Source organism: Protopterus annectens, chromosome 10.part0, assembly GCF_019279795.1.
Source record: "Protopterus annectens isolate FY-2018-M chromosome 10.part0, PAN1.0, whole genome shotgun sequence".
NCBI classification, from domain to species: Eukaryota; Metazoa; Chordata; order Ceratodontiformes; family Protopteridae; genus Protopterus; species Protopterus annectens.
The window spans coordinates 1,239,105,016-1,239,131,117 of NC_056744.1; positions in this window are offsets into that span (position 1 = coordinate 1,239,105,016).

Below are 26,102 nucleotides of genomic sequence, written 5' to 3' on the forward strand. Positions count from 1 at the left end.
TATCATACCATCTCCGCATGCAGTGTTATCTTCCTGTTGTACCTGGAGTGAGTTATCATAACATGTCCGCATGTGGTGTTATCTTCTTGTTTTTCCTGGAGAGAGTTATCATAAAATCTCTGCATGTGGTGTTATCTTCATGGTGTACATAGAGTTACCATAACATCTCCACATGTGGTGTTATCTTCCTTTTGAACCTGGAGTGAGTTATCATAACATCTCCACATGTCGTGTTATCTTCCTGTTGTACCTGGAGTGAGTTATCTTAACAATTCCGCATTTGGTGTTATCTTCTTGTTGTTCCTTGAGTGAGATATCATAACATCTCCACATGTGGTGTTATCTTCTTGGTGTATCTGGAGTTATCATAACATTTCCACATGTGGTGGTATCTTCCTCTTGTAGCTGGAATGAGTTATTATAACATGTACACATGTGGTGTTATCTTCCTGTTGTTCATGGAGTGAGTTATCATAACATCTCCACATGTGGTGTTATCTTCCTGTTGTACATGGAGTGAGATGTCATAACATCATTGCATCTGGTGTTATCTTCTCTTGTACCTAGAGTGAGTTACCATAACATCTACACATGTGTTGTTATCTTCTTGGTGTACCTGGAGTTATCATAACATCTCCACATGTGGTTATATCTTCCTGTTGTACCTGGAGTGAGTTATCATAACATCTCCCCATGTGGTGTTGTCTTTATGGTGAACCTGGAGTGATTTATCATAACATCTCCACATGTGGTATTATCTTCTTGGTGTACCTGGAGTTATCATTACATTTCCACATGTTGGTGTTATCTTCCTGTTGTACCCAGAGTGAGTTATCATCACAGCTCCACATGTGGTGTTATCTTCCTGTTGTTCCTGGAGTGAGTTATCATAACATCTCCACATGTGGTGTTATCTTTCTGTTGTACCTGGAGTCAGTTATCATAACATCTATACATGTGGTGTTATCTTCATGGTGTACCTGGAGTTGAAATAACATCTCCACATGTGGTGTTATCTTCGTGTTTTACCTGGAGTGAGTTATCATAACATGTACACATGTGGTGTTATCTTCCTGTTGTACCTGGAGTGACTTATCATAACATCTCCACATGTGGTGTTATCATCCTGTTGTACCTGGAGTGACTTATCATAACATCTCCACATGTGGTGTTATCTTCCTGTTGTACCTGGAGGAGTTATCATAACATCTCTGCATGTGGTGTTATCTTCTGTTGTACCTGTAGTGAGTTATCATAACATCTCCACATGTGTTGTTATCTTCCTGTTGTACCTGGAGTGAGTTATCATAACATATCTGCATGTGGTGTTGTCTTCTTCCTGTACTTGGAGCTATCATAACATCTCCACATGTGATGTTATCTTCCTGTTGTACCTGGAGTGAGCTATCATAACAGGTACTGCTGTACCTGGAGTGAGTTATCATAACATCACCACATGTAGTATTATCTTCCTGTTGTACCTAGAGTGAGTTTTCATACCATCTCCGCATGTGGTGTTATCTTCTTGGTGTACATTGAGTTATCATAACATGTCCGCATTTGGTGTTATCTTCTTCATCCTCTTGTAGTTATCATAATATCTCCACATGTGGTGTTATCTTCCTGGTTTACCTGGAGTGAGTTATCATAACATCTCCACATGTGGTGTTATCTTCCTGTTGTACCTGGAGTGAGTTATCATAACATGTACACATGTGGTGTTATTTTCCTGTTGTACCTGGAGTGAGTTATCATAACATTCCCACATGTGGTGTTATCTTCATGGTGTACCTGGAGTTATAACATCTCCACATATGGTGTTATCTTCCTGTTGTACCTGGAGTGAGTTATCATAACATGTACACATGTGGTGTTATTTTCCTGTTGTACCTGGAGTGAGCTATCATAACATCCCCACATGTGGTGTTATCTTCATGGTGTACCTGGAGTTATAACATCTCCACATATGGTGTTATCTTCCTGTTGTACCTGGAGTGAGTTATCATAACATCTCCACATGTGATGTTATCTTCCTGTTGTTCCTGGAGTGAGTTATCATAACATCTCCGCATGTGTTGTTATCTTCATGGTGTACCTTGTTTTATCATAAGATCTCCACATGTGGTGTTATCTTCCTGTTGTAAATGGAGTGAGTTATCATAACATCTCCGCATGTGGTGTTATCTTCTTCATGTACTTGTAGTTATCATAATATCTCCACATGTGGTGTTATCTTCCTGTTGTACCTGGAGTGAGTTATCATAACATCTCCACATGTGGTGTTATCTTCCTGTTGTACCTGGAGAGAGTTATCATAAATTTCTTCATGTGGTGTTTTCTTCCTGTTGTTCCTGGAGTGAGTTATCATAACATTGACACATGTTGTGTTATCTACCTGTTGTACCTGGAGTGAGTTATCATAACATCTAAGCATGTAGTGTTATCTTCCTGTTGTACCTGGAGTGAATTATCATAACATCTATGCATGTGGTGTTATCTTCATGGTGTACCAGGAGTTATCAAAACATCTCCATATGTGGTGTTATCTTCCTGTTTTAGCTGGAGTGATTTATCATAACATTTACGCATGTAGTGTTATCTTTCTTTTGTTCCTGGAGTGAGTTATTATAACATCTCCGCATTTCGTGTTAACTTTTTTGTGTACCAGGAGGAATCATAACATCTCTGCATGTGATGTTATCTTTATGGTGTACCAGGAGTTATCATAACATCTCCACATGTGTTGTTAACTTCTTGGTGTACCTGGAGTGATCACAACATCTCCACATGTGGTGTTAACTTTTTTGTGTACCAGGAGGTATCATAACATCTCTGCATGTGATGTTATCTTTTTGGTGTACCAGTAGTTATCATAACATCTCCACATGTGTTGTTAACTTCTTGGTGTACCTGGAGTGATCACAACATCTCCACATGTGATGTTATCTTCCTGTTGTACGTAGAATGAGTTATTATAACATCTCCACATGTGGTGTTATCTTCTTGGGGTAACTTGTGTTATCATAACATCTCCACATGTGGTGTTGTCTTACTGTTGTACCTGGAATGAGTTATCATAACATCTCCACATGTGGTGTTATCTTCATGATGTACCTTGTTTAATCATAACATCTCCACATGTGGCGTTATCTTCCTATTGTAGCTGGAATGATTTATCATAACCTCTCCACATGCGGTGTTACCTTCCTGGTTTACCTAGAATGAGTTTTCATATCATCTCCACATGTGGTATTATCTCCTGTTGTACCTGGAGTGAGTTATCATAACATCTATGCATGTGGTGCTATCTTCATGGCGTACTTGGAGTTATCATAACATCTCCACATGTGGTGTTATCTTCATGGTGTACTTGGAGTTATCATAACATCTCCACATGTGGTGTTATCTTCCTGTTGTACCTAGAATGAGTTATCATAACATCTTGACATGTGGTGTTATCTTCTTGGTGTACCTTGTGTTATTTTAACATCTCCACATGTGGTGTTATCTTCCTGTTGTAGCTGGAATGAGTTATCATAACATCTCCACATGTGGTGTTGTCTTTATGGTGTATCTGCAGTTATCATAACATCTCCGCATTTGTGTTATCTTCCTGTTTTTCCTGGAGTGAGATATCATAACATCTCTGCATGTGGTGTTATCTTCATGGTGTACCTAGAGTTATCATAACATCTCTACATGTGGTATTATCTTCCTTTTGTACCTGGAGTGAGTTATCATAACATCTCCACATGTGATGTTATCTTCCTGCTGTACCTGGAGTGAGTTATCATAAAATCTCCACATGTGGTGTTATCTTCCTGTTGTACCTGGAGTGAGTTATCATAATGTGTACACATGTGGTATTATCTTCCTGTTGTACCTGGAGTGAGTTATTATAACATCTCCATCTTTATGGTGTACCTGGAGTTATCATAACATCTCCACATGTGGTGTTAACATCTTGATGTACCTGGAGTTATCATAACATCTCCACATGTGGTGTTATCTTCCTGTTGTACCTGGAGTGAGTTTTCATAACATTTCCGCATGTGGTGTTATCTTCCTTTTGTACCTGGAGTGAGTTATCATAACATCTCCGTATGTGGTGTTATCTTCCTGTTGTTCCTGAAGTGAGTTGTCATAACATCTCCGCATGTGGTGTTATCTTCTTGGTGTATCTGGAGTTATCATAAAATCTCCACATGTGATGTTATCTTCCTGTTGTATCTGGAGTGAGTTATCATAATGTCTCCACATGTTGTGTTACCTTCCTGTTGTACCTGGAGTGATTTATCATAACATCTCCCCAGGTGTTGATATCTTCCTCTTGTACCTGGAGTCAGTTAGCATAATATCTCTGCATGTGATGCTATCTTCTTGCTGTACCTGGAGTTATCATAACATCTCCACATGTGGTGTTATCTTCCTGTTGTACCTGGAGTGAGCTATCATAACATCTACACATGTGATGTTATCTTCCTGTTGTACATGATGTGAGTTTTCATAACATCTCCACATGTGGTGTTATCTTCTTGCTGTACCTTGAGATATCATAACATCTCCACATATGGTGTTATCTTCCTGTTGTACCTGGAGTGAGTTATCATAACATCTCCACATGTGGTGTTGTCTTATAGTGTACCTGGAGTTAGCATAACATCTCCACATGTGGTGTTATCTTCATGGTGTACCTGGAGTTATCATAACATCTCCACATGTGGTGTTATCTTCCTGTTGTACCTGGAGTGATTTATCATAACATCTCCACATGTGGTGTTATCTTCCTGTTGTACCTGGATTGAGTTATCATAACATGTACACATGTGGTGTTATCTCGCTGTTGTACCTGGAGTGAGTTATCATAACATCCCCGCATGTTGTGTTATCTTCATGGTGTACCTGGAGTTATCATAACATCTCCACATGTGGTGTTATCTCCTTGGTGTACCTGGAGTTATCATAACATCTCCACATGTGGTGTTATCTTTCTGTTGTACCTAGAATGAGTTATCATTACATCTCCACATGTGGTGTTATCTTCTTTGTGAATCTTGTGTTATTATAACATCTCCACATGTGATGCTATCTTCCTGTTGTACTTGGAGTGAGTTATCATAACATCTCCGCATGTGGTGTTATCTTCATGGTGTACCTTGTGTTATCATAAGATCTGCACATGTGGTGTTATCTTCCTGTTGTCGCTAGAATGAGTTATCTTAACATCTCCACATGTGATGTTATCTTATTGGTGTACCTAGAGTTATCATAACATCTCCGCATGTGGTGTTATCTTCCTGTTGTACCTGGAATGAGTTATCATAACATCTCCATATGTGGTGTTATCTTCATGGTATACCTGGAGTTATCATAACATCTCCACATGTGGTGTTATGTTCCTGTTGTACCTGGAGTTATCATAATGTCTCCACATGTGGTGTTATCTTCCTGTTGTAGCTGCAGTGAGTTATCATAACATATCCGCATGTGGTTTTATCTTCCTGTTGTACCTGGAGTGAGTTATCATAACATCTCCACATGTGGTGTTATCTTCATGGTGTACCTGGAGTTATCATAACCTCTCCACATGTGGTGTTATCTTCCTGTTGTACCTGGAGTGAGTTATCATAACATCTCCACACGTGGTGTTATCTTTCTGTTGTACCTGGAGTTATCATAACATCTCCACATGTGGTGTTATCTTCCTGTTGTACCTGGAGTGAGTTATCATAACATCTCCGCATGTGGTGTTATCTTCCTGTTGTACCTGGAGTGAGTTATCATACCATCTCCACATGTGGTGTTATCTTCATGGTGTACCTGGAGTTATCATAACCTCTCCACATGTGGTGTTATCTTCCTGTTGTACCTGGAGTGAGTTATCACAACATCTCCACATGTGGTGTTATCTTCCTGGTGTACCTGGAGTTATCATAACATCTCCACATGTGGTGTTATCTTCCTGTTGTACCTGGAGTGAGTTATCATAACATCTCCGCATGTGGTGTTATCTTCCTGTTGTACCTGGAGTGAGTTATCACAACATCTCCACATGTGGTCTTATCTTCCTGTTGTTCCTGGAGTGAGTTATCATAACATGTACACATGTGGTGTTATCTTCCTGTTGTACCTGGAGTGAGTTATCATAACATGTACACATGTGGTGTTATCTTCCTGTTGTACCTGGAGTGAGTTATCATAACATGCACACATGTTGTGTTATCTTCCTGTTGTACCTGGAGTGAGTTATCATAACATGTACACATGTAGTGCTATCTTCCTGTTGTACCTGGAGTGAGTTATCATAACATGTACATATGTGGTGTTATCTTCCTGTTGCACCTGGATTTATCATAACATCTCCACATTTCGTGTTATCTTCCTGTTGCACCTGGAGTGAGTTATCATACCATCTCCACATGTGGTGTTATCTTCATGGTGTACCTGGAGTTATCATAACCTCTCCACATGTGGTGTTATCTTCCTGTTGTACCTGGAGTGAGTTATCACAACATCTCCACATGTGGTGTTATCTTCACGTTGCACCTGGATTTATCATAACATCTCCACATGTGGTGTTATCTTCCTGTTGTACCTGGAGTGAGTTATCACAACATCTCCGCATGTGGTGTTATCTTCCTGTTGTACCTGGAGTGAGTTATCATAACATGCACACATGTTGTGTTATCTTCCTGTTGTACCTGAAGTGAGTTATCATAACATGTACACATGTAGTGCTATCTTCCTGTTGTACCTGGAGTGAGTTATCATAACATGTACATATGTGGTGTTATCTTCCTGTTGCACCTGGATTTATCATAACATCTCCACATGTTATTTTCACACTGCACCTGGAGTGAGTTATCATACCATCTCCACATGTGGTGTTATCTTCATGGTGTACCTGGAGTTATCATAACCTCTCCACATGTGGTGTTATCTTCCTGTTGTACCTGGAGTGAGTTATCACAACATCTCCACATGTGGTGTTATCTTCACGTTGCACCTGGATTTATCATAACATCTCCACATGTGGTGTTATCTTCCTGTTGAACCTGGAGTGAGTTATCACAACATCTCTACATGTGGTGTTATCTTACTGTTGTACCTAGAGTGAGTTATCATAACATCTCCACATGTGGTGTTATCTTCTTTGTGAACCTTGTGTTATTATAACATCCCCACATGTGATGTTATCTTCCTGTTGTACTTGGAGTGAGTTATCATAACATCTCTGCATGTGGTGTTATCTTCATGGTGTACCTTGTGTTATCATAAGATCTGCACATGTGGTGTTATCTTCCTGTTGTCGCTGGAATGAGTTATCTTAACATCTCCACATGTGATGTTATCTTATTGGTGTACCTAGAGTTATCATAAGATCTCCGCATGTGGTGTTATCTTCCTGTTGTACCTGGAGTGAGTTATCATAACATCTCCACATGTGGTGCTATCTTCCTGTTGTACCTGGAGTTATCATAACATCTCCACATGTGGTGTTATCTTCCTGTTGTACATGGAGTGAGTTATCATAACATCTCTACATGTGGTGTTATCTTCACGTTGCACCTGGATTTATCATATCTCCACATGTGGTGTTATGTTCCTGTTGTACCTAGAATGAGATATCATAACATCTCTGCATGTGGTGTTATCTTCATGGTGTACCTGGAGTTATCATAACCTCTCCACATGTGGTGTTATCTTCACGTTGCACCTGGATTCATCTTAACATCTCCACATGTGATGTTATCTTCCTGTTGTACCTTGAGTGAGTTATCACAACATCTCCACATGTGGTGTTATCTTACTGTTGTACCTAGAGTGAGTTATCATAACATCTGCACATGCGGTGTTATCTTCCTGTTGTGCCTGGAGTGAGTTATCACAACATCTCCGCATGTGGTGTTATCTTCCTGTTGTACCTGGAGTGAGTTATCACAACATCTCCACATGTGGTGTTATCTTCCTGTTGTACCTGGAGTGAGTTATCATAACATGTACACGTGGTGTTATCTTCCTGTTGTACCTGGAGTGAGTTAACATAACATGTACACATGTGGTGTTGTCTTCCTGTTGCACCTGGATTTATCATAACATCTCCACGTTATTTTCATGCTGCACCTGGAGTGAGTTAGCATAGCATTTCCATATGTAGAGTGATCTGCATGCTGTACCTGGATTGAGCCATCATAACATCTGCATATGTAGTGTGTCACCTGCATATCATACCTGGATTGAGCAATAACAACATCTCTGCATGCAATTATTAAGTATGGAAACTTGGAGAAATTGAGCAAAAAGCTGTTTGTTTCTTCTGCATAGACCTGTGAAGAAAAGGATATTTACTAACTGTTAACTGTTAGCATCTGATGGATAGGCTCTGTCTTGCATAGAGCTTAAAAGCCATTCAGTGCTATTAGAATGGATTCCAGTCTTCTTTGCCCTGGTCGTATGAAATGCATTAAGTATTGTGTTCAATGATTTTTGAGAAATAATAAAGCATTACAGAGACTTGAAGTGGCAAATTGCCTCTTGCTGAACTGTGTGTGCAGGTTTTCTGTGAATGCATTATCAGCTCCATGCCATGATCAGAAGCCATGTTGAATTTCAATGAGTAGATCATTGTTTTTATGTGGCCATGGAGCTGTTGGAAGACGGCTCTCTCCAGTACCTGTGGAAAATGCCATAGAATGATGATGTTTACATTTACTTAAGGCAAGGAAAGAACTGCAGTAAATAGTGTCAGTCTAATGGCTTCCTTCCAGCATACTTAGGAACTTAGTTTTCGTTATACTTCTGTTAAGTTAGACAAAGATTTATATAGCCAGATCAGTACCAACAAAGTTGCAGAACATTATTTACATGTTATAAATTTAACATTTAAGTTTTATAATCATTTTAATTTTACTGTTTATTTTTTCACCCCCCCCACATGAATATCAAGCTCCTCTCCCCTGTTATCCATTCATTTCTCCTTAACATCAGTATTGCTTATTATTATTTTATTTTGTTCTGTTTGGTTTACCGTGGAAGTCCAGTTGGGCACATGGCCATGTGGAGGTGCAGGGAGAAAAGCTCCACATACATATAGCTGAATAACAATACAGTCTATTATCATATTTCACATTCTACATACATAGTAAAACATTAAATATACACAATAGTAATACATAAGACACTGCACATTTATACTTATTAATAATACAGTAATACGGAAGGGCTTATGACTGCACTTGATGTATTATACATTGTAGGAGTGTTTAAACAATGCTGAAGTTTTAGTGCTGAGATGGTTCAACAGAAGTTTAAGTACATCACTTGTTATTGTGGTAGTGTTAGTTCGTAACTTTAAACAGTGTATAGAAGAGAAGTGGGATAGACTTGGAAATGAAGGTCAAGGACTAGTAATAGTTAACTGTTTTAGTGCTATGCTGCAATGAGTAAGATCATATTATAGATACTAGAGAGTTACTAAAGCAACACATGGCTCTAGTTGGGGAAATGCCAACCATAGTTTATTTAATTATTTATATTTTGATATTATCCTAGATTGTAACAACAGCATCATCAACAGTTAAGGAGGAGATGTTTTACTTAATTTCTGAAGATGTGTGGGTTTTCAGTGAATCTAAGAAGGAGTGGGATGAAGTTCCATGCACTGAAGAACATGGCTAGAGTACAAAGCATCACCAGCTAGGTTGAACCCTAAGTAGATATTTATCACTAGATCGGAGCTGCTGACTGGGGCAGTACCTTTGTAACAAAGAGCCTAAGGCAGAGCACCTTTCAGAGTAATTAATTACACTGTGCGCTACTTGTAATTGAGAGACAGTGAGGCAGAGGGGTAGCTCTAGCCAGTTAAGGTGCTTAAGGGTAATGCAGTGATGGCAAGAGTAAGCTATATGAGACATCAGTATCCTATTTTAGTGGGAGAGGGAAGCATGATGATCATGGCTAGTATTCAGTAAGGATTAAACTATTTTTAATATTCTCTTAATACCCCTTGATCAGAAAATGTAGTGTAATGCCTGCTGTGTGACTCAGTGTGAATGCATTCTTCACCACACCAGTGATTTCAAGCTAGAGTGCATGATCACTCTGTGATGCTTTTGTGCCCCCTCCACCAAATGCAACTGGAGCTGTAGTACCTGGCCTTCATCAGGTAAAGCCTCATCATGGGGTGGGAACGCCTGCGCTGAACACTCACAGCCATCCTTATTTGCCCAGCTCCTCCAGTGCCACGCTACTAGTTAAAACTGGATGATTCAGTAAATAGCCAGGGCTCCATTCTTCTACATCACAAAGCTAGACAAGTGTTTGTGCAATTCTGGAAACAAATTAGGTCAGTTCCTAACAAAAACATCATTAAAAAGACAAACTTTTGGTCAAATCAGGATATATAAACCCAAATCTTCCACATTTTTATATCCATCAGTGTTTAATATTTCCAAGTTATGTATTGTGCAGGAAGAAATATGAAACAAAAAGTATGAGTTATGTTGCTACAACTAGTTTGTGTAAGACTGAAGTATTTTTGACCTACACAAGTCTGGAAGCTCAATCAATTTAGAATGTGTTGTGAAGAGCTCAATGTCATGACTCTAAATGATAGTATCAACAGGAATATTAATACTTTTTTAGTTCATTCAGGTTACGTGTCCATTGAACGTCCTGTGGTTTCCACATTTTGGGGAGCATGTGAAATATTGTTTTCAGGTAGTCCCCAAAGTTTGCAATTCTAGTTGGATTGGCTCATTCATTTTACAAGAAACCTGTAAATGCAATGATAATTGTCACAAAAAGCATCATTTAAATGTATTGTTCAGAGACTTAGGTCATACAAGTGCTTCATGTAAGACTGTTGGCAGATGAGTTCTATGTAATGTCTATTGTTTGTGGTCCTCCTGATTCATAAAATGTCTCACAAATCATCCACTGTGCCTTATGCAGGGATAATTTACAGACGTCTTATCCAGTTATATAGACTTAATTTTAAAAATATTGGTTTCACATAATCAATGTTATTTAAGATATACAAAACAATTTTAACATATATGAAGTGCTATTGATATTATGGAAACAGATGTAGGTTACTTTAGATGTTCCTGGTCATTAAAGTAGTTCAGAACATATAAAAGGTTTGGATACACTGAGATGGCTATTGGGTTGAACTGATTGTCTCAATAAATCATTGGGTTTCTATTTTAAAACATAATATGTTTTACATTCAAATGTAATTATTTTTAGAACTTTTATGGGCAGTTTTGGAGCTGCCCAAAGCACTCTCATGGCCATACAGCAATTATGATTAAAGGGAATTTCACAGAATATTACTTTCCCTATTTTTGAACAATATCAGGCTTTTGCCTATAATACTAATAATTTATTTTCTTACTTGGAGAAGGGGAGTTGAATCTCAGAATATGTTTATTATCTTTTGTTCGTTTCTTTTTATTCAATTTTTCATTGTGTAACAAAAATAAATTGAAGCTAAAAAGTGAGCAACTGGTCTACTGAGTCACTGACATATACAAATAAAACTTAAACTAGATAACTAAGAATGAAACAACCAAATTAAACAATATGTAGTGTATTTAAAACAGTAAGTAACATCTCCATCAACGACTGAAGACATGACTTAACATCCAGATCTACATTAAAGTAGACCCATGACAATTTGATGTAAACTTCTTTGTGATGCATCCTCATCTGTGATTTTTTTTTAATTTACTTGAACCTGGGGAATTGCTTCCATGTGTTTCAATACTTAATTTTATAAGCAGAAAATCTTTATAAGGAAATATGTTGCAGATTAATCCAATGAGTTTTTATACAGAACTTTATTAAAACATTTACTGCTGTAAACAATAGTGCATTATCTTTACTTTTGAAGTCCAGCCTAAAACTGAAAATGCACTCCTGCAAGTACAAACTGAATGCTAATGGCAATATTAGCATTAAATGTTTAGAATAAGCATAAACAGGGCTTCTCCTTATAAGAGAGTTGAATATCTCTAAGGTTTCAATACTGAATACTCTCTCTTTACTGATTGTCCTCCTCACTTCTCCTTCTCGGGCTCTTCCCTGACTTCCTGCCTGTATTCAGCTCTCTATCTCTCTCCTCCCGCCCTTGCCCCCCTCCCTCCCCCCTCTTCGCCCACTTCCTCTCCTACTCTTTATAGCTCCCGTCTCAAGATTGACGCCATCTTTATTTTTTCCCTACTCTACCTCTCAGCTGCTGTGCTACCCTGGCTCCAGCGTCCGCTCCCTAGTAGTAAGTTACTGACTTTTTTGCTTGTTGTAACAAGGGACTGCTCTTGATATTTTATCGGCTGTTTAAATCTGAAATTGTACTTGTTTTTCTCCTGATTGTACACGCCTTATAGTCTGCGCGTTTCCCGCGTACCAGGCATCCTATCTGCAAATAATCTCTTGTTTGTAGTCGCTTATTTACAAAAGCGATTCTACATATGTTTTACAGTTTCTTAATTGTTCTATATGCTAGCCGATAGGTTTTACTTTAACTGTGTTAGTCGCTGAGGGTTCTTATGCAATCTCTGTAAGCGTGTTTGTTAACTATGTCTCACAGTTTTTCCTGCCTGTTTACTATGTTAGCTGTTAGTTTTAACTGAAACAGTGCTAGTCGCTAAGTTTTTTATGTTCTCTGTTTAAGATTGTTTGAAAACTATGTTATTTTTTACATTTCTCAACCTGCTTTAATGATAGTGTAACTAAATCTGTACCTGTCCTTATGTTATCTATATAACCATACTGGATTAGCAATATTGTATGCGCACTTCTTAACTCTAACGTGCTGCATTTGACCTGGCGCTTATGTATTATATTTAACTATCGGCCTAGGGCTTATGTTTTACATCAACTAATCACTTGAGGTAGTAGCACTGAACTCAAAGTGTTGTCGCCTGAACGCTTGTTTGCCAAGAGTAGCCTTAGGTTGTGCTCTGAACAGTTGGGGCTTCCCTAGTTTAACTAAGCCATGCTATTCGCACAGTACTCCATCCTATATAGCCTCTAAATGACTGTTCGTGCAACTTGTGTAGCGTAATTTTTAACTGTTTGGGACCTTCCTCTAACTCAATCCTTGCTAGATGCACTACTACTTTATTCCTTGACACAAACAGAACTGAGGGTCTCTGTTATTTACCTGTGTTATCTGCTTAGAGTGATTATTTTTTTTTTTTAGGAGTGTAACTTACTTTGTTTTATTTCTTATATACATAGCTACATAGCTTTTTCAGTGAAATTCTGTAGAGTGTAACCATTGTTTACTATTTGTTTTCTAGATGCTACAGACATTTTATTTTGTTAGCAATTAGTCTGTGTATGCCTGAAACTGTCTTCCTGTGTACCTTTTAATTGCCTTCACTGCTGCTCACAACCTCTCTTCCTTCTCCTGTTTTTGTAGCTTGGGCACCTGCCACCCAGCCTTAACTCCTAATAACACCCGCCTGATCTCACAGGGCAAGAACTGACTAAATGGACCCCTACTCCAAAACTTTAGACCTCTGCTCCCAGAGTTCCTACTTCAACAAGGATTCCAGAAAGTATGTGTACCTTTGTAACCCTCTGCAGCTAATTAAGTTGATTTCTACTAGGTCGCTGACACTTCCCTGCCAGTCTACCAGCAGCCACTACCTCCCCTCCCTACTGCTTGTACTACCACCACTTCTTACTGCTTGCTCCACTAGTTCTCCCCTTATTCTCTATCCCCTTGTCTGCTACTTGTAGCTTTCCTCGTATTTCCTTACCCCCTCTCCTGACCCTCCATTACCTTTCTCCCCTTGCCTGTTCTCCCCCTGGGATCTCCACTGTTTCTGACTACCTGACCTCTAGGTGGCGCTCCCCTACCTTCTTTATTATCCCCTCTACTTTACCCTCTCCTCCCTTATCTCCCCTATTTCAGCCCTCAAACATCCTTCCTTCTGCTCTTTCCCTCTACTATCCAAGTATCCTAGCCTCTCTTCCCTTATATACAGCCCTCCGGTATCCCTTCTCTGAAGTCTGTTCCCTCTCTCCTAGTTATTCTCCTTGCATCTACTCTCTAACTCCACTTCTCTGTACATCTCACTACCCACTCACACTCCCTGCATCTCTTACCTTACCTATTCTCATCTCTGCTAAACTTACCTTCTGAATACTCTCTCTTTACTGATTGTCCTCCTCACTTCTCCTTCTCGGGCTCTTCCCGCTCCGTTCGCCCTACGGGCTCACTCCGCTCCCCTATCCTGCCCCCAAATTCCACCCGCCCCCAGCACCTCTACATTTATACCTCTCTATCTCCTCCCACCATTTTCCCATAACCAATCACAGTCTTTCCCTCCTCCCTCAATTTCCTTCTTCAGTTAACCATTCTCTACAGCCTCTTAGCTCCCCACACACTATTACTCCTGCCCTTTCTCCTTCCTGTCTCCTCTCCTCTCCCACTCCACTCTACCTTCATACCTCCTCTCCACCCCTCTACCTTTCCCTCCACTACTAATTCATCCCTCCTTTCTTAATTTCTCACTTCCATACCCCACCCACTCCAAACATGCCCTCCCAAATCCTCAGACTCCCTTTTTGTCTCCTCATCTTTCTAATTCCTCTCCATCACACAACTTCTTACACCTTAAAAGCCCCACAGTACCTACCTTCTACTAATTCAGTCACCTCCACTCACCCACATCCTCTTCTACTCTCTCACTTCCACTCCATTTCCCCCTCCCTTATCCAAACAAACCTTCTGCACATTTTCCATCCCAAATTACTCTCCACCACTACCAAAAGTTTCTCTCTCATTCCTCCACTCACCCCATTTAACTTCTTCCACTCTAGACTTAAAAAGCTTAAAGTCATCTCTTGTAATTTCCTTGCCCTATCTGGAGACATTCATCCCAACCCTGGCCCCTACCCCAGGACTAGCATCCCTCTCTCTCCTTCCCCCACCATTTCCTCACCTAAGCCTCCTTCCACCTTCCTCTCTAAACACCCTCAAGATCTTCACTATCAATGCCCAGAGCCTTAACAACAAAATTCACCATGTCCACGCTTGGATCAGTCACAACCAACCAGACATATTAGTCATCTCCGAAAGCTGGCTAAAACCTCATATCTCTGATTCAGAAATCCTACCTGCTGGCTTCAATATCCTCAGGACTGACCGACTAAACAAAAAAGGTGGTGGATCTGCCATAATCTACTCTAACCTTCTCTCCATTATCCCCCTCCAAATCCCAATCCCTCAATTCAAAAATACTGAATTAACCTCAAGTCTCCTACGACTCAATAAACACAAAAATATCTGCTTCATCTCCTTATACATCTCCCCAGGTGATAATATCTCCACTCTTGAGAATATTCTCCACTGGGCCTCATCTGAAATAAAATATGAAACCTTTATTCTGGGTGACGTCAACATTGATTGGAACAAAATCACCACCCCTTCCTCCTCCTTAGACATCAATCTCTTCAACTTCTCCCAAGTAATCCACTCCACAACCCGACCTAACAAAACCCACCCCCCAGGTTCTATCATAGACTGGATTTTAGTTTCCGACCCAAACAAAATCTCTCTCTCTGGCACTATCCCTGACTCCTTTAGTGACCATCTCCCTGCTTTCATTCATCACTCAGCCAACACCTCCCAATACAAACATAACTACATCAAAACTCATAACCTTAGCAACTTCAACCCCACATACTTCTCCAACATTTTCAAGCAAATTAATTGGCAATTCCTTAACACTCTCTCCCTTAACAATGCTGCTGAGCATTTCAACTCTTTCTTCCTCTATACTCTTAACTCCCTAGCCCCCCGAAGATACAAATGAATCAAAGCCAATTCTCCTCCTTGGCTGACCAAAGAGACTAAACATACCATGCCTCTTAGAGACAAATCCTGGAAGCTTTTTCAGAAAACTAAACTTCCATCTGCTAAGCTCCATTATACCCAACTCCGCAACCAGGTAAAAAAATCAATTTCCACAGACAAAAAAAAAACTACTACAATAAATTTCAGGCCAATAATAATAACAACCCTAAACTTTTCTGGAAATCTGTTAACTCTCTTCTCCATCCGGGGTCAAGAAGTAACCCCTGCCCTGACTCAATTTATCTGACAAAGAACTAAGTTCTCACTTCAACACTTTCTTTACTGATTCTATAACTAAGCTAACCAAAACATTTCCCAACAACAGTACATCCAATTTCCTAGACTCTCCAAATAACAGCCCCTCTATGTTCCATCTCAAACCAGTCTCCACAATGTTTATAAAAAAGCTGCTATCTAAACTAAAGCCATGCTCTAATGCCCCTGACAACATTCCACCCTCCTTCCTCAAACACGCAGCCCAAGGGATTGCTCTCCCTATTAGCATCCTGATCAACCGATCCTTAAAAGAGTCATATGTACCCAAACTCTGGCACTCTGCCTACTTTCTACCACTTCACAAAGGAGGTAAAAATACCTCTATTTCTAACTTCCGCACCATAGCCCTACTCTCTCCTTTATCTAAAATTCTAGAAAAATGCATCCACCACCAACTTTTACCCTACTTAACGCATAATCAGCTACTTACTCCCACCCAACATGGCTTCCGCCCTGGCCACAGCACCATAACTGCCCTACTCTCCTTCTTAGAAACAGTTAATCAAGCCCGCAATTCTGGTCTACTTGTATCCACTGTTCTATTAGATCTTTCAAAAGCCTTTGACACCATATCCCATACACACCTTCTCTCTCATCTCTCCTACCTTAATCTCTCCCCAGATACTCTTTCCTGGTTCTCCAGTTACCTTTCTGATAGATCTCAAGCTGTCAGATGGAAGGACTGTACCTCTTCCTTCTTACCTACTCCTACCGGAGTTCCTCAGGGTTCCATCCTCGGTCCCATACTCTTCAACATCTTCATAAATAACCTTCACTCTGCCCTCCCTGACACTACAGTCATCCAATACGCTGATGACTCTACCTTAGTTTGCGCCACCCCCAATTTTTCCGAACTTCTGTCCAAAACACAAAAAGCTTTTTTCCACTACAGAAAACTGGATGCACAATAACCATCTTTCCCTCAACTCCAACAAATCTAAAATACTAATTTTTTCCCCTACCAAGGCTTCCTCCTTTGACAAAAACACTTTCAACATCCTAAGCCAAACCAATACTCCCATAGAAGTAGTCCCTTCCGCAAAACTCCTTGGCATTACCATTGATGAGCACCTCAAATTTGATCTCCACATACAACAAAACATAAAAAAAAACACCAAAAGTTAGGCATGCTCTACAGGAACAACCAATTTCTTTCAAACTCCACTAGGCACACCTTAGCTACCTCCTACCTCCTTCCCTCTCTCCTTTATGGTGCCCCTCTACTAACTAATCTATCTGCATCCCTCACCTCTAAACTTGAAGCTTGCTATAATAAAATCTCTAAATTCGCCACTAAATCCAAAACCTCAACCCACCATTGCCTTACCCTTCAATCTCTAAACTGGTTAGAGCTCCCTAACCACCTCAACTATCTCCAACTAACAACTGCTCATAAATTAATATTCTACCCTGAAACATGCCCTGCTTTATCCAACATCCTTCCCCCTTACATCCCTAGCCGATCATTGAGATCAGAACACCAAAACCTAATTTCCATTCACAGACCAAAACATTCTGCTGGCCAGCTACTACTATCCTACTCTCTTGGCAAAAAATGGAACTCTCTGCCTCCTTCACTTAGGACTATACCTAACACGGAATTTTTCAAGACCCAACTCCACCCTACATAAATTACCCTCTCTCATATCTGCTCTCTGATTTCATTTCTAACTCCCAAAATGTCTAAGCTACCTCTCAGTTGACTGTACAGAGGAAAACATTGCATAAAAAAAAAAAAAAAAATTCTAGATAATTTTTAGAACATTTTTTCTTTAGAATCTTTTAGATTGTTTTTAGAACATTTTTAGAACTTTAAATCATTATTTTAGTTTAATATCAAAGAACAGGCACTAGTGCAAAGAACGAGTATAATATTAACGTTTCAAAGTTAATATTTGTTCAAGCAGTCGAGTCCAAATGCTGTTTATGCAAGTTCATTTATTAATAAAATAACAAATAAAACACGGATAAGCGCTTTCGCCAAAGTTAGCTTCTTCAGATCCTACAGACAATGAATCAAGGCAGCATATTTTATAGTCAGCGTAATTAAACATAATGAAATAATTATGGCAATTAGATGGGTTGATTAAAAACAATTAGAATTCAGTCACATGGACAGAAAGAACAATTTAAATCACATAAATACAAACAAAGTGTATATTCAATTGGAAATAAAATGTATATATACTAGGACATCCTCATACAGAATTTGTGATGTTTATAATGTATTAATAATGTATAAGATATAGGTTAAAATAATTGTATATGTAAATATAAATATAAATAAATAGCATTTATGAACAACATCAAAAAAAAAAAATGTAAATATTAATACATATAAAATATGTTCAGTTTATATATGTTTGTGGATGTAAAGTAATATGATGTATATATATATGATTCTGTATGTATGTGAAAGTGGTATATAAATAGATTAATATATTATGTTATGAATGTAAATATAAATATAAGTATGATATAAATATGATATAAATATGATATATATGTATAATATATATAAAAAATATAATGTAAGCAAAATATAGAATTACTAAATGTGTAAGAACAATATTGATAATAATAGAATTGTGTTAAAATATGAGTTAAAATGTTAAAATTCACAAAAATCCTTCTGACCCACCAATGAGACCAATAGTCTCAGGAAGAGGTTGGGTGACTGAACACTTATCAGTTTTTATTGAAAAACACCTAAGATGTATCTTAGACACTAATTCACATGTGTTGCGTGATTCAAAGCAATTCTTAACAGATTTATATGATAATTTGAAGGATTGTACATCTATTGAAAATTTAATTTTGGTTACTTTAGACGTACAATCACTCTTTACAGTAATTCCTAATGCATCAGGAAGGACTTTTGTTAGTTCTTATATTTACATTCATAACATAATATATTAATCTATTTATATACCACTTTCACATACATACAGAATCATATATATATACATCATATTACTTTACATCCACAAACATATATAAACTGAACATATTTTATATGTATTAATATTTACATTTTTTTTTTTTTTGATGTTGTTCATGAATGCTATTTATTTATATTTATATTTACATATACAATTATTTTAACCTATATCTTATACATTATTAATACATTATAAACATCACAAATTCTGTATGAGGATGTCCTAGTATATATACATTTTATTTCCAATTGAATATACACTTTGTTTGTATTTATGTGATTTAAATTGTTCTTTCTGTCCATGTGACTGAATTCTAATTGTTTTTAATCAACCCATCTAATTGCCATAATTATTTCATTATGTTTAATTACGCTGACTATAAAATATGCTGCCTTGATTCATTGTCTGTAGGATCTGAAAAAGCTAACTTTGATGAAAGCACTTATCCGTGTTTTATTTGTTATTTTATTAATAAATGAACTTGCATAAACAGCATTTGGACTCGACTGCTTGAACAAATATTAACTTTGAAACGTTAATATTATACTCGTTCTTTGCACTAGTGCCTGTTCTTTGATATTATTCTTACCACTTGGTACATGTGCGTTTATCTGTTGGACTGACATCGCTACTATTATTTTAGTTTGTTGCACTGTTCTTACTATGTATAATTAATACGAGACACTTCTATTGCACTTTTATTATATTTTTATCTTTCATTTGTAACCTTGATTGTACTGCCTTTGGAGCTTTTCTCCCCGGGCCTCCACTGAAAGTGGGTACCTCGTGGCCCAGTGGACTTCCCCGGTAATCAAACTGAAATAAATAAATAAATAAAATAAATAAGGCTTGGGCATAGTCCAAGGAATGCAAAACTACAAGAAATGTGGTTAAAAGGAGTTGCAGTAGGAAGGAAAAATGTATAATGGTAATGCAAGAAAAAAACCTTGTACTACATAAGGCCACCCTGCAAGTTGCAATACAGACTATGGCTATCCACATGTCTGTGGGAGATGCAACAGGTGACTTGTTTGGCATACTGCAAGCAGACACTACCTAGCACTTCAGCACTTTGTGCCCACAATTAGCATACTGCATTTCTGTAACACAGGGACATTTGACCTACAGTAGATGCAGCCTACAAAAGCACGTATGTACACATGTATGTATTCATGTATGTATGTATGTGCTCATAGTCAAAGTATATTTCTATACACTCCATACTATATATATTTATTCATGTAAGTATTCAACTAACATGTAGAAAAATCAGGAAGATTGAATATTCCAGACAATCGCAAACTAATAAAAACCACTGCAACAGCCAAGAACAAGGGTGGACAAACGTTTTACCGTAAACTGCCATTTATTTTCTGCTTTCGTCAGTGACTTCAGAAAAATCAAATACATAAAAATCACTGACATACTAGGTTTAAATGCTTCAGTGACCCAATAAAAACCACTAAACAACTGTGACATCATAATGACTAACAAAATAATTTAAAACTACACTTTGATAAAAATAATCTAAGTGTATTATTTCCTTAAATACACCCTATGATTTAAAAAAAAAACATTTTATGTTCACAACATCATTTAAACCAGGTTCCTGGTCTGAATTTAACCTAATCTGTCACATAGCTTCCTTTTGCTCCAATTCTGTTTTGTAATCCCCACCCTTCAAATCATAAGCCTTCTGTTCCAATACTAAAAACAAAAACTTATTAAATCGGGGGCATAGCATGGTTTGTTTGTAAAAGGCATTCTTGACATCTTTCTTTTTTATGTCATAATAATGTTCCCTGATTCTTACACCTAATGTTCGGGTGGTCATCCCAATATGAAAAGCCATGCAATGGGAACAAACCCCTATATAAACTCACCCTTTGTTTTTACAATTAAAGTGACCAGGAACTTTAGTCGTATATGGTAAATGTGCCAAATAAATATATGGCCCTTCTAAAATGTACCTGCACGTATTGCAGCTACCACATTTGTACATACCCATTGGCCTGTTAATATTATTAGGTCCATTTACTGATGATACTTTCCCGTTTTCCAACAGGAATTTTAAATTATGATGATTCTTGTACACAAATTGTGGTCTAGGGCCAACTATTGTGTAAAGGTCTTGGTTTCCTTCTAATATTTCAAGTTCTCATTTATAATGTTCTTAAGTGGAGAATCTACTGTTATATTTAAGTTATAGTAAACTTCTTTTTCTGTTCCAGTAGTCCTATTATGAGTATTAACTGTACTAATTAATGGAACAATAAGTATGGGAGGATAATGTGTAATACTTCTTTCAAGAACAAACTCTGCTGTTTTCCTCAACTGTTCTTCATTATACCCTCTGTGCTTAACAGCTTAGAACTTTTACGCTTAATCACAGTCTCTTCATGCTTTTCAGTTTCCTCTAGTATACCACAATATTCCCTACAACATACCCAAGGGGCAGCTGATTAGGGCAAGCCACATGACCAGTGAAGATTCACATTTCTTAGATGAAGTGGAATTTATCACTCAGTTATTTTTGCACAGAGGGTATAATGAAGAACAGTTGAGGAAAACAGCAGGGCTTGTTATTGAAAGAAGTATTACACATTATCCTCCCATACTTATTGTTCCATTAATCAGTACAGTTAATACTCATAATAGGACTACTGGAACAGAAAGAGAAGTTTACTATAATTTAAATATGACAGTAGATTCTCCACTTATTAAGAACATTATAAAGGAGAACTTCTGTTCTGTTCTGTGAAATTAAAGTTCCTGGTCACTTTAATTGGAAAAACAAAGGGTGAGTTTATATAGGGGTTTGTTCCCATTGCACTTTACATTGGGATGACCACCCGAACATTAGGTGTAAGAATCAGGGAACATTATTATAACATAAAAAAGAAAGATGTCAAGAGCACCTTTTACAAACACATCTTTATATGCCCCCAATATAATAAGTTTTTGTTTTCAGTGTTGGAACAGAAGGCTTATGATTCAAGGGTTGGGAATTACAAAACAGAATTGGAGCAAAAGGAAGCTATGTGACAGATTAGGTTAAATTCAGACCAGGAACCTGGATTAAATGATGTTGTGAACATAAATTTTTTTTTTTTTTAAATCGTAGGGTGTATTTAAGTAAATAATAGACCTGGCTTATTATTATCAGTTGTTGTTGTGTCTTTCGGCTTTTCCCGGTTAGGGGTCGCCACAGCAGAACTCCGGTCTGCTGATGATTGGCAGTAGATTTTTACATGCCAAGTTGCTGGCCCTGACGCACAACCTTCAATAAAGGTACGCCCATTCACGCATGTCTCCACACAGAAGACGCTCTAGCTGAGAATCGAACGGGACAACGTCTTACTGTGAGGCGACAACACTACCACAGCACCACCACCGCAGTATTATTATCAGTGTAATTTTATATTTTATTAGTCATTATGATGTCACAATACTTTAGTGCTTTTTATTGGTTCACTGAAGCATTTAAACCTAGTGTATCATGATTTTTATGTATTTGATTTTTCTGAAGAAGTCTCTGATGAAAGTGGAAAATAAATGGCAATTTATGCTAAAACTTTTGTCCACCCTTGTTCTTGGCTGTCCCAGTTGTTTTTATTCAACCAACATGTATCCATTGTCATAAGGAAGTCCTTCTATATTGCACAGCTTATAAATTGTGTCTAGATCTGGGGACATCATTGTCCTCCTTAACTCAGCCCTCATTAGGTCAGTCATTGAATATAATGCCCACTTTGGCATGTATCTGTCCAGACACATGTTACAACTGGAATGTCCAGACAAATACCTTACTAAAAGGATATCAGGCCTAAACAACATGTACATGGAATGACTCAAAGCCACGTCACTATACTCAGTATCCTACAGATGGCTAAGACATGACTTGTGTCTGGCATACAAAGTACCCTCTCACCAAATACTTATGAATTTACTGCACATCAACAAGTCAAATGGCATGTCAAATGGCATTAGAAATGCTCATTCTAGGGATTAGTACTCTTCCACAACATTGACAGAATGGTTTGGTGAGACAGTTTTATCTCACAGAGGATACCGCTACTCTGGAGCAGACTAGCCATCCACATAAACAAAGCTCATCACTGTCCATAATCAAGTGCAATGTGGATCTATGAAATTTAGCCAAAGGTCTATCCCCTGTACTACTAATGTACAGAGACAGCTCCTAGCTGTTTTATGCAATGCATGGGTCACCTCAAATTATGTATGGTATGATCCCATTTATTATCACTAGGGGTAATTTATAATTATTGACCATGGGATGGGTAAGGCTAATCTGACACCAAATGGGATAGGTTAAATCAATCACCACAAGGGAGATTGGTTAGGCTTAAAATGGTCTGCAAGGGCAGCTAGTGTACTACTTACCTATGAACCTACAGCATGCAGTTATCAGTCTCACATGCTCTGGCTTACACATGGTTAAGTTTTCTCTATGCTTTCATGAGGTTCCACTGGGAAAGAAGTGTCAGTACAGGTGTCATATGCTTGAGGTCATCACATCTGTATAGGCTGTCAGTGTGCACATGGCACATTTTGAAGACACAGTGCTATTTTCAGCAATGTTAACAGTAGATGGAATGATGTCCCCAGGATGGACCTCCTGTATCAACTCTGTTTAATAAAGGACAACTTATCCATATGAGGACCACATATTTATTACATACAGGCAATACAAACAACCTTCAAGGTGGACACACTCATCGCTAGTGAGAGGTAACTGGTGTCTATCAGCACCCTAAGGCTCACTGGATGGCTAACTTTACCATGACCTCCACCATCACTGTGGCCATGGAGAAAACTCTTCAGGCTTCACCATGGCCTCCATCCCTTGTCATAACCAATCATTAGGCTGTGAACAGCACTGTTCTGGCACTACCAATGCCTCCATCCATACCTCTCAACTGTACAGAGTTTCACAGAATGTCCAGATTTTTTCCTCATATTTTTGGTGTGTTCCTCCGAAAATCTGTACTTTTCTACCAAATAGCTGAGGACTGAAGTCATTAAATAATGACAAACATTTGAGTTTAAGACTCCAAATCCTTCAGAAAATTCATGCTAATGCAAAACCTATTATTCTATCAACTTTCTAAGTTTGTAAGAGCAATATTTAAAATCTGTCCCCATTTGTCCCCCCATCATTTTAGGCTTTGTCCAGATTTTTTGCTCTAAGACTTTGAGAGGCATGCCTCCATCCCTAGTCATGGGTGATCACTTATACATGAATGACATTCATAGAGCACTAATATGAGCACACTCCACCAGATATCCACCTCAGGGTCATACAGCCCCCATGGTAGCCCACTCCCTAAGTAGATGACTCCCACCTGACACAAGTCTGGTAGGACAGACTGTACTTGGCAGATGCACACCTATTAAACCACACAGCTGGGGCTGCATCAGTATCATGTATATGAAGATAATATGCTACTGCCTCCAGGCCAGACTCTGTAAGGACAGATGGTACACCAAGCCAGCACTCCATCACTGGAAGTTCCATACCATCACCTAAACAGGTGATCCCCGAAACCCCACAAAACCCCTAGCTGTTTGTAGGCTTACCACATGCACCACCCATGAGTATTTCACCTATGCTAACATTATGGTCATATGCCACTGTGCATTAACCTGTGCAAATGATGATGACTGCAGCCTGTACACTTCTCTGACTCATGTGGGTATAGTAATGTCTGAAACACAGTATGATCAGTCCATTCACTGTGCAGTACAGCCTGGATGCTTAAATGCATGAATCATTTTATTCTGTGCTTGTCTTGTCACTGCCCATAGCTGTGGACAGTGGACCACATGCCAGCTCTTTAACAATGGCATACCAAATTGCATCAATCTTTGCTTTGCATGGGAGCGTATCCTCTCCCAGCTCCTCTTCCACTGCCGGCACAGATATATTGGCCAGTGCTATGGTCTTAACTTAGTGTACCAGTTTTTATAGTACCATGTTGTGTAGCATAACACGCCACAAATATCTTGGTTTATTTCGCAGTATATTGCAGTGCAATACCAGATGTATCCAGGGAGCAGAAGTGAGACTTCAGCAATCTGAGCACGCATTCACCAATGTTCTGTGTCTGTTCCAGTGTGGCATTGTATGACATCTCTGCCTCTGTTTGGGGGCTGTAAATGGGGGTCATCAGCCATATCTCTGAGAAATATGCAGTATCACTTGTAATACGTAACAGAAAACATTTGAGAGTCCTGGTTCTTTTTTCCACTTGATAACCTTCATCAGCTCTAGGGTTGGTAATGTCTGTACCTTCTAACTTGGTGACCCTATAGAAAATACCCCCATATGAACTGATGTTTTATATTGCACATGCCAGATGTAGGAATAAAGGAAACTGCCTGGATGGCACACAAACACATTATTTATTAAACCTTGCCATTGCACACAACTTGGGTGCTGATGGATTGAAAATCCTTCTAGTTGATATACTGACTGCTAAGTGAAGCAGGTGGGGTCTTGAAGACAGTATGGATCCAGTCAATGGCCCCAGAATCTCAAGGAAATAAGTTACATCATAGAGTGCCCAGACAGTGTTGTTTCTCTTCTCTGCTGTCCATGGGAACAACACATACCCCTCCTAAAACAGCAGCATTACATCCAAGAACTGGTGTATAATTTGTGAGACAGAGGTCTGCAAAACTCCTAGCATGCCCCAGTTGGATATTGAAAGGTCCTCATAATAAGAATGATCATGCTACACAACCCTTCATGTTGGTATTCCATGTATCCCCCTTGACTGAATGTGAGGTAGGCCCCAGTAAGCCAGGTCCTGTATATCTATGTCCACACAGCAGCAGTTAACTATGTTCTGGTCATGGAGATGATGGTATATCAGCTACTCACAGACCCTTCTATGGTATAGAGGGCCATACTGCATATTGCATACAACATAATGGCCTCAAACTTTTAGCTCAAGAATCAGGAAAAGCCAAAAAATAACAAAGAA